The sequence below is a fragment of the Bidens hawaiensis genome, unplaced genomic scaffold (assembly GCF_021521415.1).
Source record: "Bidens hawaiensis isolate Kalapana, Puna unplaced genomic scaffold, B.hawaiensis_p1.1 tig00035949_1, whole genome shotgun sequence".
Classification (NCBI taxonomy): Eukaryota; Viridiplantae; Streptophyta; class Magnoliopsida; order Asterales; family Asteraceae; genus Bidens; species Bidens hawaiensis.
In genome coordinates, this window is record NW_027496268.1 from 125,638 (window position 1) to 138,054 (window position 12,417).

Sequence of the window (12,417 nt, forward strand, 5' to 3'; positions counted from 1 at the left end):
ATAGCCCCTCCACTACACATAGCCTAAACATGCAACAATAAACGAGGTGGGACGCATACGATGTCATTCAACACTATGAAAAGAATCACCCGAAAACCATAATAATATATCCCTCAATAATATATTATCGTGTATTTTGAAATCACTATTATTTATTTGTTGATGGCAGACAGAGAAGTTTTGGTATACAATAAATATCACAACCAAATGTATATATCTAATTATATACGTTTGAGTTACTGTTTCTGTCAAATGTAGTATATGACCTATAGATTAAGCTTTTAAAAATAACTTAACTTTCATATATTTAAGTTAACGTAAGTTTAACATGTTAGCTAAGTACAAGTTCCGGTGTTTTTTAGACGTTGGCATATATTTATTAGTAGAAACTTTTCATACATTTAATGTATGTTTTTTTTTGTTAGCTGCGTACAAGTTCTAGTGTTTTTTTAATATGATTTACGTTTAACAAATCAGTTCAACATAATTAGAATTAGAGGTGATTATCAGCTGGTTAGAATCATACCAAAACCGGAACCATAAATTAAGGTACAAATACGAGAACCAAGAACCAAACCAATTAAATAAAATAAATTCAGATCCTGATGGATTGTTTTCGAGGATTCACATGTTTAGATAGTACAATGCTCAACCCTATGATCAGACCACCATATATTATCGTGTATAAATTTGTGAAACATGTGCACTATTTGGTTTTTTATGCATTTATCTAGCTATTAATATATCTTTTGTTGAATCTAGTAACAAATCAGTCCACACACTCCATATGTCATCGTACATGTATATAAAATGGTGAATACATGTACGTTTCCCGGTTTTCCATGATGGAGTATAATATATTCTATTACATCGCATAAATTGAATTTTATTAATTACACTAAAAATATGTTATATATAATAATATTCGTGGCCGCCTCATTTTATTGAATTATGTAATTTGCGGATAAAAGCACACATGCATTCAACCTCCACCACACTTGTTACCTGTTACGTACATTTCATTTCATTCATTCGAATATATATCCCCTAGCTTAAACTATCACAATCATATAATGTCGTCCGTTAAAGATGCATTCGCCGGAGTCATGGACTCCGGTAAGACCATCAACTTTTCCAACAAAAAATCAAAGCAATATTTGTTAACCGCTTTTGTTTCAATCCTACTTGTATCGGCTTTAATCGGCGTTGTAGTCGTCGGAGTCAAATCCCGACGTCACTCCAGTGCTGTTGACAGTGAAGTTCACGCACTCGTGAGATCCTCATGCAGCAGCACACAATACCCTGACGGACCTATGCTATTCTACCATCACGAGCCACCCGGATGTAAATAATAAAGTTAAATCCCAAAAGGACGTCATCGAGCTTGCGGTTGAAATAATCGAAACCGCAGTGAAGAAGAACTACTTCCAGATAAAGAAACTCACTACTCGTAAAGGCCTCACGCCACGTGAGATTGCCGCGCTTCATGATTGTCTGGAACTGGTGTCCGAGACGTTGGACGAGGTTCAGAAGGTGGAAAAGGATCTAGAAGAGTATCAAACTAAGAAGTCGTTGAAGCAGCATGCTAACGATCTAAAGACGCTTATGAGCTCGGGTATAACTGATCAGGAAACGTGTCTTGATGGGTTCTCTCACGATGGTGCGGATAAAAAGGTTCGTAAAGAGCTGGAGAAAGGTCAGGTTAAGGTGAGGAAAATGTGTAGTAATGCATTGGCTATGATTTGTAACAAGACGGCCACGGATTTGGCTAACGAGGAGAGGCTGAATAATTTTAATGGGAGGAATTTGAGAGAGGAAGAGGAGAATACGGTGTGGCCCGATTGGTTATCGGTTGGAGATAGGAAGCTGTTGCAGTCGGGGACGGTTAAGGCGAATGTGGTGGTGGCGGCTGATGGGAGTGGGAACTACAAGACTGTGGCGGCTGCGGTGGCGGCTGCACTGTCAAAGAGTAGCTCAAGGTACGTGATTAGGATTAAGGCTGAGGTGTACCGGGAGAATGTGGAGGTGCCGAAAGGGAAAACGAACATCATGTTTTTGGGAGATGGGAGGAAAAATACGATTATTACCGGAAGCCGAAGCGTCGTAGGAGGAAGCACTACCTTCGACTCGGCTACCGTTGGTTAGAATCTTATTTATCTCGTACTATTATTTCACTTGAAATGTTTATATTATATTTTCATTTTGATCAAGAATGAATATAGGAATACTAATGTACCTTAATTATAATATCAATATAGAAATATAATTCATCATATACAAAAGCATTGTTAATGATCTCAAGTTAAAAATAAATATACAAATTATGAATGATATGATTGGCCATTGTAGATGTAACTGAATAACTGCTTGGTATTGCAATAACATATTATAACATTTGATACTAGTTAAAAGAATGTCTAATTGTAATTAATTTAAATTTTTTTTATTTTTTATTTTTGGATGATAGTAAGTTTGAAGGCATGTGATAAATTTTTAAAATGATTTTGTTGTTGTATGTTCTGTCTTCCGGTGGGTATGCCTCATTGGCTACACTTCACCAATCAGATCTAAAGGTGAAACAAGTTAGCAAGTACGACAAATTTCAAAAGGAGAAATTAAAGAAAATAGAAATTCCACTACCAATATCATAGCTTTATTGCAGATAAACATAACATTTTCTTTTTTACTTAAATAAAAAAAAACTTTTACCGGCAGGTATGTCAATCTGGAAATATGTTATAAAAATTTAGCTCAGTAACGTTGCTAATGTAGGATAAAAAGCTTATTAAACAACATATAAAAACGACCATATCTAATATATATATATATGGTTTTATTTGCATACAAGGATTAAATTAAACAACGTTTTGAAAAAATAAGGATAAGATATGATTGAAGATACATCCATCCGTGTTAGCAAAAGGTTATCAAGCCAAGTTGTCAGCTTTGTCATTTTTTGTTTTTCGACAACTAGAATTTCCATAAATTAAGCAGCCGAACATGTGCTGACATATCCACCATACACAAATTAATATTATTCCTATTCATTCCATCACCAGAAAACCTTAATCAAGTTCAAAGTGGTGGGCCCGTGTTATTAATCAAAGACGAATCACATGCTATTGTTTCTTGGTTAATATAATAAAATTATAGAAAATTATTTATTTTTATTTTCTTTTTACAGCAATCGTAGGTGATGGGTTCTTGGCACGTGACATAACAATTCAAAACACGGCTGGTGCTTCTAATCACCAAGCCGTGGCACTTCGAGTAGGGTCCGATTTGTCAGCATTCTATCAATGTGACATGTTAGCGTATCAAGACACCCTTTACGTTCACAAAAACCGTCAGTTCTACATCAACTGCTTGGTTGTTGGTACCGTCGATTTCATTTTTGGAAACGCTGCAGCCGTTTTCCAAGATTGTGACATCCACGCACGCCGCCCCAATTCAGGTCAAAAGAATATGCTCACGGCACAAGGCCGCACTGACCCTAACCAGAACACTGGGATCGTGATTCAAAAGTGTAGGATAGGTGCCACTTCGGATTTGAGCCCGGTGCAAGGGAGTTTTCCAACGTATCTAGGACGACCATGGAAACAATATTCAAGGACCGTGGTGATGCAATCTAGCATCAGCAATGTGATCCACCCAGCCGGATGGTTCGAGTGGGACGGGAACTTTGCACTGAGCACGTTATACTATGGGGAGTACCGCAACACGGGAGCCGGGGCGGGGACGTCAGGTAGAGTAAAATGGAAAGGTTACAAGGTTATTACAAGTGCTACTGAGGCTCAAGGATTTACACCAGGAAACTTCATTGCTGGGGGTAGTTGGTTAAAAAACACGGGTTTCCCTTTTGCTCTGGGTTTGTAAAACATTAGTGCAAATGTTGTACTACGTACGTACGTGTGTTATTGATGGTTTTTAATTTACGGAGCATCTTGTATTATTTATCCCGAGCAATTTGATTATATGAATAAAGTAAGTAGCCTTTTGTTTGGCACATGGAATATTCTTGTTTTTGGAGTAATTAAGTTTGCATATTAATCTAGGGCTGTTCACGAGCCGAGTCGAACCGAGCGAAGGCTTGCTTGTTGCTTTGTTCATTTATAACCGAACCGAACCGAACGGCTGAAATTCGAATCGAGCGAAAACCGAAACGAGCCAAAATCGAATCAAGCATTTTTCGATCGAACATCGAGCGATTTCGAGTATTATTTATTTCTTTTTTACTTTAAAGTTTTCAATAAGAAATAAATTTGAAGGTTGTAAATAATATATTTTATATATGAATTAGTAGTTTTTAGACAAACGTGTAATATATTGTAAAATTTTTATTAAAAATAAGTTTGAAGTGAGATATAATGATAATATAAACAAACTTCTAGTATACTAAAAGCTTGAATCGTACAAATAAAACAATAAAATTGACGGAATATGAAAAATTTAAATGGGTAAAAATAATTGTAAGCTTATATTTATGTGTTTTGTCTATATATTTATATATTTTTTTATATATAATTATATATAAAATAAATTAAAAATATTCGAGCCGACCCGAACCGAGCAGCCCTTTGCTCGTTGCTTGGCTCGTTTACAAACCGAACTGAGCAGAGCGGCTCGTTTTCAATCGAGCGAAAAAACGAGCGAGCATTCGAACAATTTTCAAGCGAGCGACGAGCGGTTTGGACGACCCTGTATTAATCCATCATCATGGTTCATAGTTGTGGACTAGTGACTTGAAATTGTAAGCCCAACAATTACAGAGCCCAATTAATTCGGCATTCACATATACTAACATATTTGGTTTTAAATATGTTACTTGGTTTACGGTCCAAGTGTCAAGCTGGATTAAGATAAAAAAAGAAGATCCAGCATAATTAATTTTATAAAATATCTAAACGAATGGGATTCAAATATAACTTGTAATACGGCAATGTGATAATATTTAAAACGCCATTTATACACCGTGAGCTGTGCTTTATGTTTTGCATCCTAGCAAATGCTCACTACAAAAATATGAATTAATTCCCATTTTTGGGTCTCTCAAAGCGTTTTTTAGTTAATTCATGTATCGAAAATCATCTTATACCCTTAATCAACATGCTGTAATTATGATATTGGGAATTTCGTATTCACATTCCAAAGTTCTAACCATGCATGATTCACATTCCAAAAACAAAATATATATATCAATTTGCAAACATGTTAGTAGTTAAGGTCATCTCTTATGCTTTAATCATTAATAATCATAGTGCAGGGGCTGGTTATGTCAATATTCATAGTTGACAGTTTATGAAAGCAATTAAAAGTTTTTCTAAACTTCAGGGGTAAATGTGTCAAGATGGTGAAAAGTTAGTTAGAAGTCGTTGGTGTCTAGGTTTGGGAATATATATAGTTTTGTAATTAGGGTTCATAGTTAGTTTTCATTCCTGTAATTCTTTTTTCAATTCAAGTTGTATAATCATTCGATTAGTAATAAAATCGTTACAGTTTCGTTCTTGATTCTCGTCTTCTTTGGTGTAATTGCTTACAATTGGTATCAGACCCCTGGTAGTGGCTCCTGATTCAGATTCAAAGAAGGTTTAATTCGTTCAATCGTTTGAACAATTGAAGTTACAGTCATGGTGTCGACGAAATTCGATCTTGAGAAATTTGATGGGAAGAACGATTTTGGTTTATGGAGAGTGAAGATGCGAGCGTTGCTGGTTCATCAGGGACTGGTAGATGCACTCGCCGGAGAAGCTAATCTTCCGGCGGAGATGACCGATAAAGATAAGAAGGATTTGTTGGAGAAGACGCATAGCGCGATTATTCTGTCACTCGGTGATCGGGTTCTAAGGGAGGTCTCGAAGGAAACCACTGCAGCCGGCATCTGGGCGAAATTGGAAAGCTTGTACATGACGAAGTCTTTAGCAAATCGTCTGTACCTAAAGAAACGGTTGTATACGTTTCATATGACGTCTAATAAGAAGCTTGAAGATCATACAGACGAGTTTAACAAACTTGTCTTGGATCTTGAAAATATAGAGATCACTTTAGAAGATGAAGACCAGGCATTCATCTTCTTGGCTTCTTTACCTCACTCATACGAGCACTTTGTCGATACGCTCATGTATGGCAGAGAATCCTTATCAATGGAGGATGTTCTTGCTGCCATGAACTCGAAAGAGTTAAAGAAAATGAATGATGTTAAAGAAGATACAAGTGATGGTTTATATGTTAGGGGCAGATATGAGGTTAGAGGCTCTAAGACAAAGAAGCAGTCAAGATCTAAATCCAAAATAAAGAGACGTTGTTATGTTTGTAATTCAGAGAAGCATCTGAAAAGGGATTGTCCATAAAGAAAGAAGAATTGTGGAGAATTTGGTTCTTCGAAGGGGCATAACAATAATGTTTCAGAAGGCTCCTCTAATAGTTATGATAGCTCTGATGTAATGAATGTCTCTAACAACGAAGGGAAAGAAGGGTGGATTCTTGACTCAGGATGTTCTTTCCACATGACACCTGTTAAGAGTTTCTTTAAAGACCTAAAGTTAGAAGATCAAGGTGAGGTGAAGCTTGGTGATAATAGACCTTGCAGAATACTTGGTTTAGGATCTATTACTTTAAAAAATGAGTAATGGAACAGAAGTGGACATCAATGAGGTCAGGTACATTCCTAGTTTAAAAAGGAGTTTGATCTCATTAGGAACTTTTGAGAAAGCTGGGTATTATGTAGGGTTAAAAGATGGTAAAGCCAAGGTTGTAAAAGGATCTTTAGTTGTATTGACTGGAACTAGGAAGAGTAATAACACTTATTAGTTAGATGGTGTTGCATTACAAAATGATGCATCTGTTGTAGTGTCTAAGTCTGATAGTTCTTTAATATGGCATAAAAGATTTGGCCATTTAAGTGAGCAAGGTTTAATAGAACTTAGAAAACAACAGATCATAGAAGAGTTTAAGGTTAATGATGTTGGTTTTTGTGAAACCTACGTGTTTGGAAAGAAAAGAAGGGTCCAATTCTCTAAAGGTAAACATATATCTAAAGGAGCCTTAGATTATGTTCACTCAGATTTGTGGGGGCCTGCAAAGGTTAGTACTCTAGGTGGAGCTAGATATTTTTTGTCCATAATAGATGATTTTTCCAGGAGGGTTTGGGTTTATCTACTTAAACATAAGAGTGATGCTTTTCCTAAGTTTGTTGAATGGAAAACTTTAGTGGAAACCCAAACAGAGAAGAAGGTTAAGAAATTGAGGACAGATAATGGTCTAGAATTTTGTAACCATGAGTTTGATCAATACTGTAAAAGGCAGGGTGTGGCTAGACATTTAATCGTGCCTGGAACTCCTCAGCAGAATGGTTTAGCTGAGAGGATGAATAGGACCTTACTAGAAAGGGTAAGATGTATGAGGTTAAATGCTGGAATGCCCAAGGGTTTTTGGGGTGAATTGGTCACTACTGCTGCTTATCTGATCAATAGATCTCCATCAAGAGCAGTAGGTATGAAGACTCCAATGGAAAGATGGACTCAGACTGTAGTCATCTTAGAGTTGTGGGGTCTATTGCTTATGCTCATATAAGTCAAGATAAACTTGATTCTAGAGCATTGAAGTGTATATTCTTGGGATATCCAGAAGGGGTAAAGGGCTATAGGCTTCGGAGGTTAGATGATAATAGTCCAAAGATTATAGTAAGTAGAAATGTGGAATTTCAAGAAATGGTGCTTTATAAGGATGTGGTTGGTGGAAATTCAACAAGTCATGGTCTGGAGGAGCACGGGAAAGTATTGATTGAGGTGGAGCCTAATGAGAAAGATGGAGGGTCTACTTGTACTGATATAGGGGTAAATCAGGAAATGACTAGTGACACTTCTAGTCATAATATTGCAAGAGATACAACAAGGAGAAATATACAGCCTCCAATCAGATATAGGGATAATTTAGACATTTCTGCAGTGGTCATTATGGCTGCAGAAGAAGAAAGTTTATATGAACCTATGTCATATAATGAGGCCATGTGTTTTAAAGAAAAAGATAAGTGGCGGGCTGCTATGAGTGAAGAAATGGCTTATTTGGAGAAAAATATGACCTGGGAATTAGTGGAAAAGCCTAAGGATCAGAAACTTGTGTCGTGTAAATGGATATACAAGATTAAAGATGGTATGCCAGGTGGTGAAGGACCTAGGTTCAAAGCTAGATTAGTGGCAAAGGGGTTCACTCAAAGGGCAGGCATTGACTACAATGAAATCTTTTCTCCAGCTGTTAAACACACTTCAATAAGGGTATTATTGTCCATTACTGCTGCCTATGATTTAGAATTAGAGCAACTAGATGTAAAGACGGCGTTCTTACATGGTTTTCTTGATGAAAAGATTTATATGAAACAACCTACGGGATTTGTAATTGAGGGGGATGAAGATAAAGTGTGCTTGTTAAAACGATCGTTATATGGCCTTAAACAGTCCCCAAGGTAGTGGTATAAGAGGTTTGATGAGTTCATGTTGACTCATGGTTTCTTAAGAAGTTCATATGATAGTTGTATCTATTTTAAAGAAGGCATAGTGGACATTTCATCTACTTGTTATTATATGTAGATGATATATTGTTGGCTTGTAAGGATTAAAGTGAAATAGAAGCCACTAAGAAATTTCTGATGATGGAATTTGAGATGAAAGAGTTAGGTGAAGCAAGGAAAATTTTGGGAATGGAGATAATCAGAAATAGAAGTTTGAGACACTTGAAGTTAACACAAACTTCGTATGTTAATAAAGTGTTAAAGAACTATGCTATGGCAGATAGTAAACCAGTAAAAACTCCATTTCCTGCTCATTTCAAATTGTCTTCACAAGATGCTCCAAGTTCAGAAGAGGAGATAAGGTACATGGAGAAGGTACCTTATGCTAGTGCGGTTGGGAGTCTTATGTATATGATGGCCTGTACAAGGCCAGATCTTGCCTATGATGTTAGTGTGATCAGCAGGTTCTTAGCAAATCCGGGTAAGGCTCATTGGGATGCTACCAAATGGGTTTTGAGATATTTGCAGGGTACCAAGGATTGGGGATTGAACTTTGGTTATCATGCGGATAATTGTCAAGGTGGGGTAGCAGGGTATGTAGATGCAGATTATGCTAAGGACTTAGATCAGGGAAGATCAATCACTGGTTATGTTTTTAAAGTGATTGGTAATGTTGTTAGTTGGAAAGCACAACTTCAAAAGGTTGTTGCTCTTTCCACTACCGAAGCTGAGTATATGGCTTTGACAGAAGCTGTAAAGGAAGCTTTGTGGCTGAATGGATTAGTTTCTGAGCTAGGGGTAAAGTTGTCCAGTTCAGATATATTCTGTGATAGTCAAGGTGCTGTTCAGTTGTCAAGAAATAATGTATTTCATGAGAGAACAAAGCACATTAATGTGAGAATGCATTTCATTAGGGAAGTGATTAATGCAAAAGAAGTCAAAGTAGTTCAAGTGAAGACCGAAGAAAACTTTGCTGATATGCTAACTAAGGGGCTGCCGGGTACCAAGCTTGAGTTATGTGTAAAGGGACTTGGAATTGGTTAATGAGATGGCTTTAAAGGTGGAGATTGTTAGTAGTTAAAGTCATCTCTTATGCTTTAATCATTAATAATCATAGTGCAGGGGCTGGTTATGTCAATATTCATAGTTGACAGTTTATGAAAGCAATTAAAAGTTTTTCTAAACTTCAGGGGTAAATGTGTCAAGATGGTGAAAGTTAGTTAGAAGTCGTTGGTGTCCAGATTTGGGGATATATATAGTTTTGTAATTAGGGTTCATAGTTAGTTTTCATTCCTGTAATTCGTTTTTCAATTCAAGTTGTATAATCATTCGATTAGTAATAAGATCGTTACAATTTCGTTCTTGATTCTCGTCTTCTTTGGTGTAACTGCTTACAAAACATAATAAAACAGTACTAGAATAGCTCGATCGTATCATTGCAATATATATATACTCAATGATCTATTTAATTAAACGTACAAAATCCTATATATTACCTAACAAAACTGCTTGAAATGATCAAAGGGTCCATATCTTTGACCTCCAATATATATATATACAGTGTGTGTGAAATTTAATTGATTACTTATTCTGTGTGGGATTTGATCTGCTTGGTGGTATCCTCCTGAAGCTTAATTGATTTGAGGTAATAACAGTTTGGTTGTGAGATCAGGGGCGGATCTACGGTTAAAATGGGTGGTTTCTCGAAACCACCCGAGTTCTGAAATAATAGTGTATTTATGTATAGAAAATAATACAGGAACCACCCTATAAATTAGAAAGGAACCATTTCATTAACATATTAATCGCTTGTCTGGCTGGTAGCATGTTGGTTTTGTGACCTTCGGGTCACAGGTTTGATTCCGGATTTTGACTTATTTTTTTTTACTTATTTACCCTAACATCAGTTAGGGTTTTATCATAACATAACCAGCCACACCACACAGCGCCTCTCTGCAGCCCCAGCTCCAGCCCCATCCTCTTGGCCTCTTCAGACTTCAAACCTACCGCCGTCCCCATCAATCCGCCGGCGCATCTCCACCATCCCCGTCAGTCCGACCCTCGAATCCTCCCACTTTGAACTTTGAAGGTAAGTTTACATTCATTGTTAAATGTTAATTGTTCTTGGTTTTTTTGTTAAATGCTAATTGTTCTTGATTGTTAAGTTATTTGTTAAATTTAGTTTTAATTTCTTAGACTGTTGGTTTTAATTTGTTAGTTTTGTTAGTTTCTTAGTTTTAAATTTGTTAGTTTGTAATTGTTAATTTGGAGGTATTTTGAATATGAAGAGATATTTTCAAAGTAAACCATCGAACATTGGATCATCATCTTCAAGTTACGATTGCAACGGACAAGTGTTGAAAGATGTTTTTCTTCAATGAAGAATGTGAAAACGGATTTGCATAATAGGATGGGTGATGAATACATGAACAATTCTTGCATTTGTTACATTGAAAGGGAATTCCTCTAACAAGTTTCGGTTGAAGAAGTAATGCAACGATTTCAAAAGATGAAAACTCGTTGGGAACAATTATAAGTATTTTTTTTTAATTCGTAAAGACTATTGTATTGATATTATGTGTTTTTTAATTTCTAATGACGGTGTCTCTTTTATTATTTATCGTATTTTTATTATGTAATGAACTTTTCCCGAACTATTGAACCGACCCGAACCTCAAACCGACCCTAAATTTTTTATACCTAACTCTATGAAATTGAAACATCTAAAAGTAGTGCACCACCCGAAAAAAATTCCTGGATCCACCACTGTGTGAGATCTTGGATCTTTGACTGGATTCAAATTCAAGCTAGTTGCTGTTAATGGTGTGGTCATATGATACATCACGTGATAATATATGTATTATATATCAGCATCACCTATCTTGGAGTGTATGCGTCGATTTGACTGTGTGTATTATACGTACCTCTTAATTTGGGTTCCCCCTTAATTAACAGATGTCACCGTATGATCCAAGAAAACTACTTCATAACATTATAAGTTTCTATTAATTAACAATAATATTTTGGAAGAAGTGGTGTAAAAAAGTGGGAATTCATAAGTTCAAGTTTCACATGTGACAAGAAAATAGAGGTTTTCAGGTTGAGTTATGGTTTTTTTTTCACAAATAGTGACAAGAAAATAGAGGTTTTCAGGTTGAGTTAGGGTTTTTTTTTTCACAAATAGTGACTTTCCTACGGAGAGTGGAATGAAAATGATCGGGTGAGTTAGTGATCCATCAATGATTCAAATAGCCATTAAAAAAGGTGGTGTAATTTATCTTTATCTTGTCTAATGGTTTGTTTCCGTTGTTCTCAAGTTAAAAAAATAGGAATGTGAGCGTGCCATGCCACATAAACAAGTTGGGCGAACGAAAAACAAATGAAAACATATAAGATGTAAATCACAAGTTTAAATTAAGCCGAGAGTGTTATGTTTTAACTTGAATTTTATATTCAATTCAAGTTCAAAATTGCAACTAGTATGATGTATTTTTACTTTTCTGTAAAATGTTTAATTAGAAATAAGTGTAAAACCGCATATTTAATTTGCTAAATATACTGTTTCAAAAACGTTTAAAATTATGATGATGGGAGGGTCTCTCACGTCAAAGAAGAGCGTGCTAAAGGAACAACACGAGGGGGAAAGACGTGATGGTCAAGAGTCAAACTCTATAGCAAGGGAACAAAGGAAGGAATTACAGACGAAACGCTAATAAGAAAGGCATGGGTTTGCCAAGGAAAACCGTTTTAGAGATGAAAACACATGTACGAAATTAAAACGTTTATTTATTTAAAAGGAAAAAGAAAAGGAAAATTATTAGTTATAAAGACGTAGGAAGGGGGTAATAGTTATACATACATACGTATATACATATCATAATTGACATTTGACATTTGACATCTGACATCTCTGT

At 36.0% G+C, this 12,417-nt stretch overlaps 1 pseudogene across 1 annotated transcript; it reads left to right on the plus strand.

The window, feature by feature from the left end:
- Positions 1–1,027: 1,027 nt before the first annotated feature.
- Positions 1,028–4,006, plus strand: LOC143588010 (pectinesterase-like; annotated as a pseudogene). Its single transcript, XR_013145015.1, has 2 exons — positions 1,028–2,140; positions 3,185–4,006. The product of XR_013145015.1 is annotated as a pectinesterase-like (transcript).
- The last annotated feature ends 8,411 nt before the right edge of the window (positions 4,007–12,417 follow it).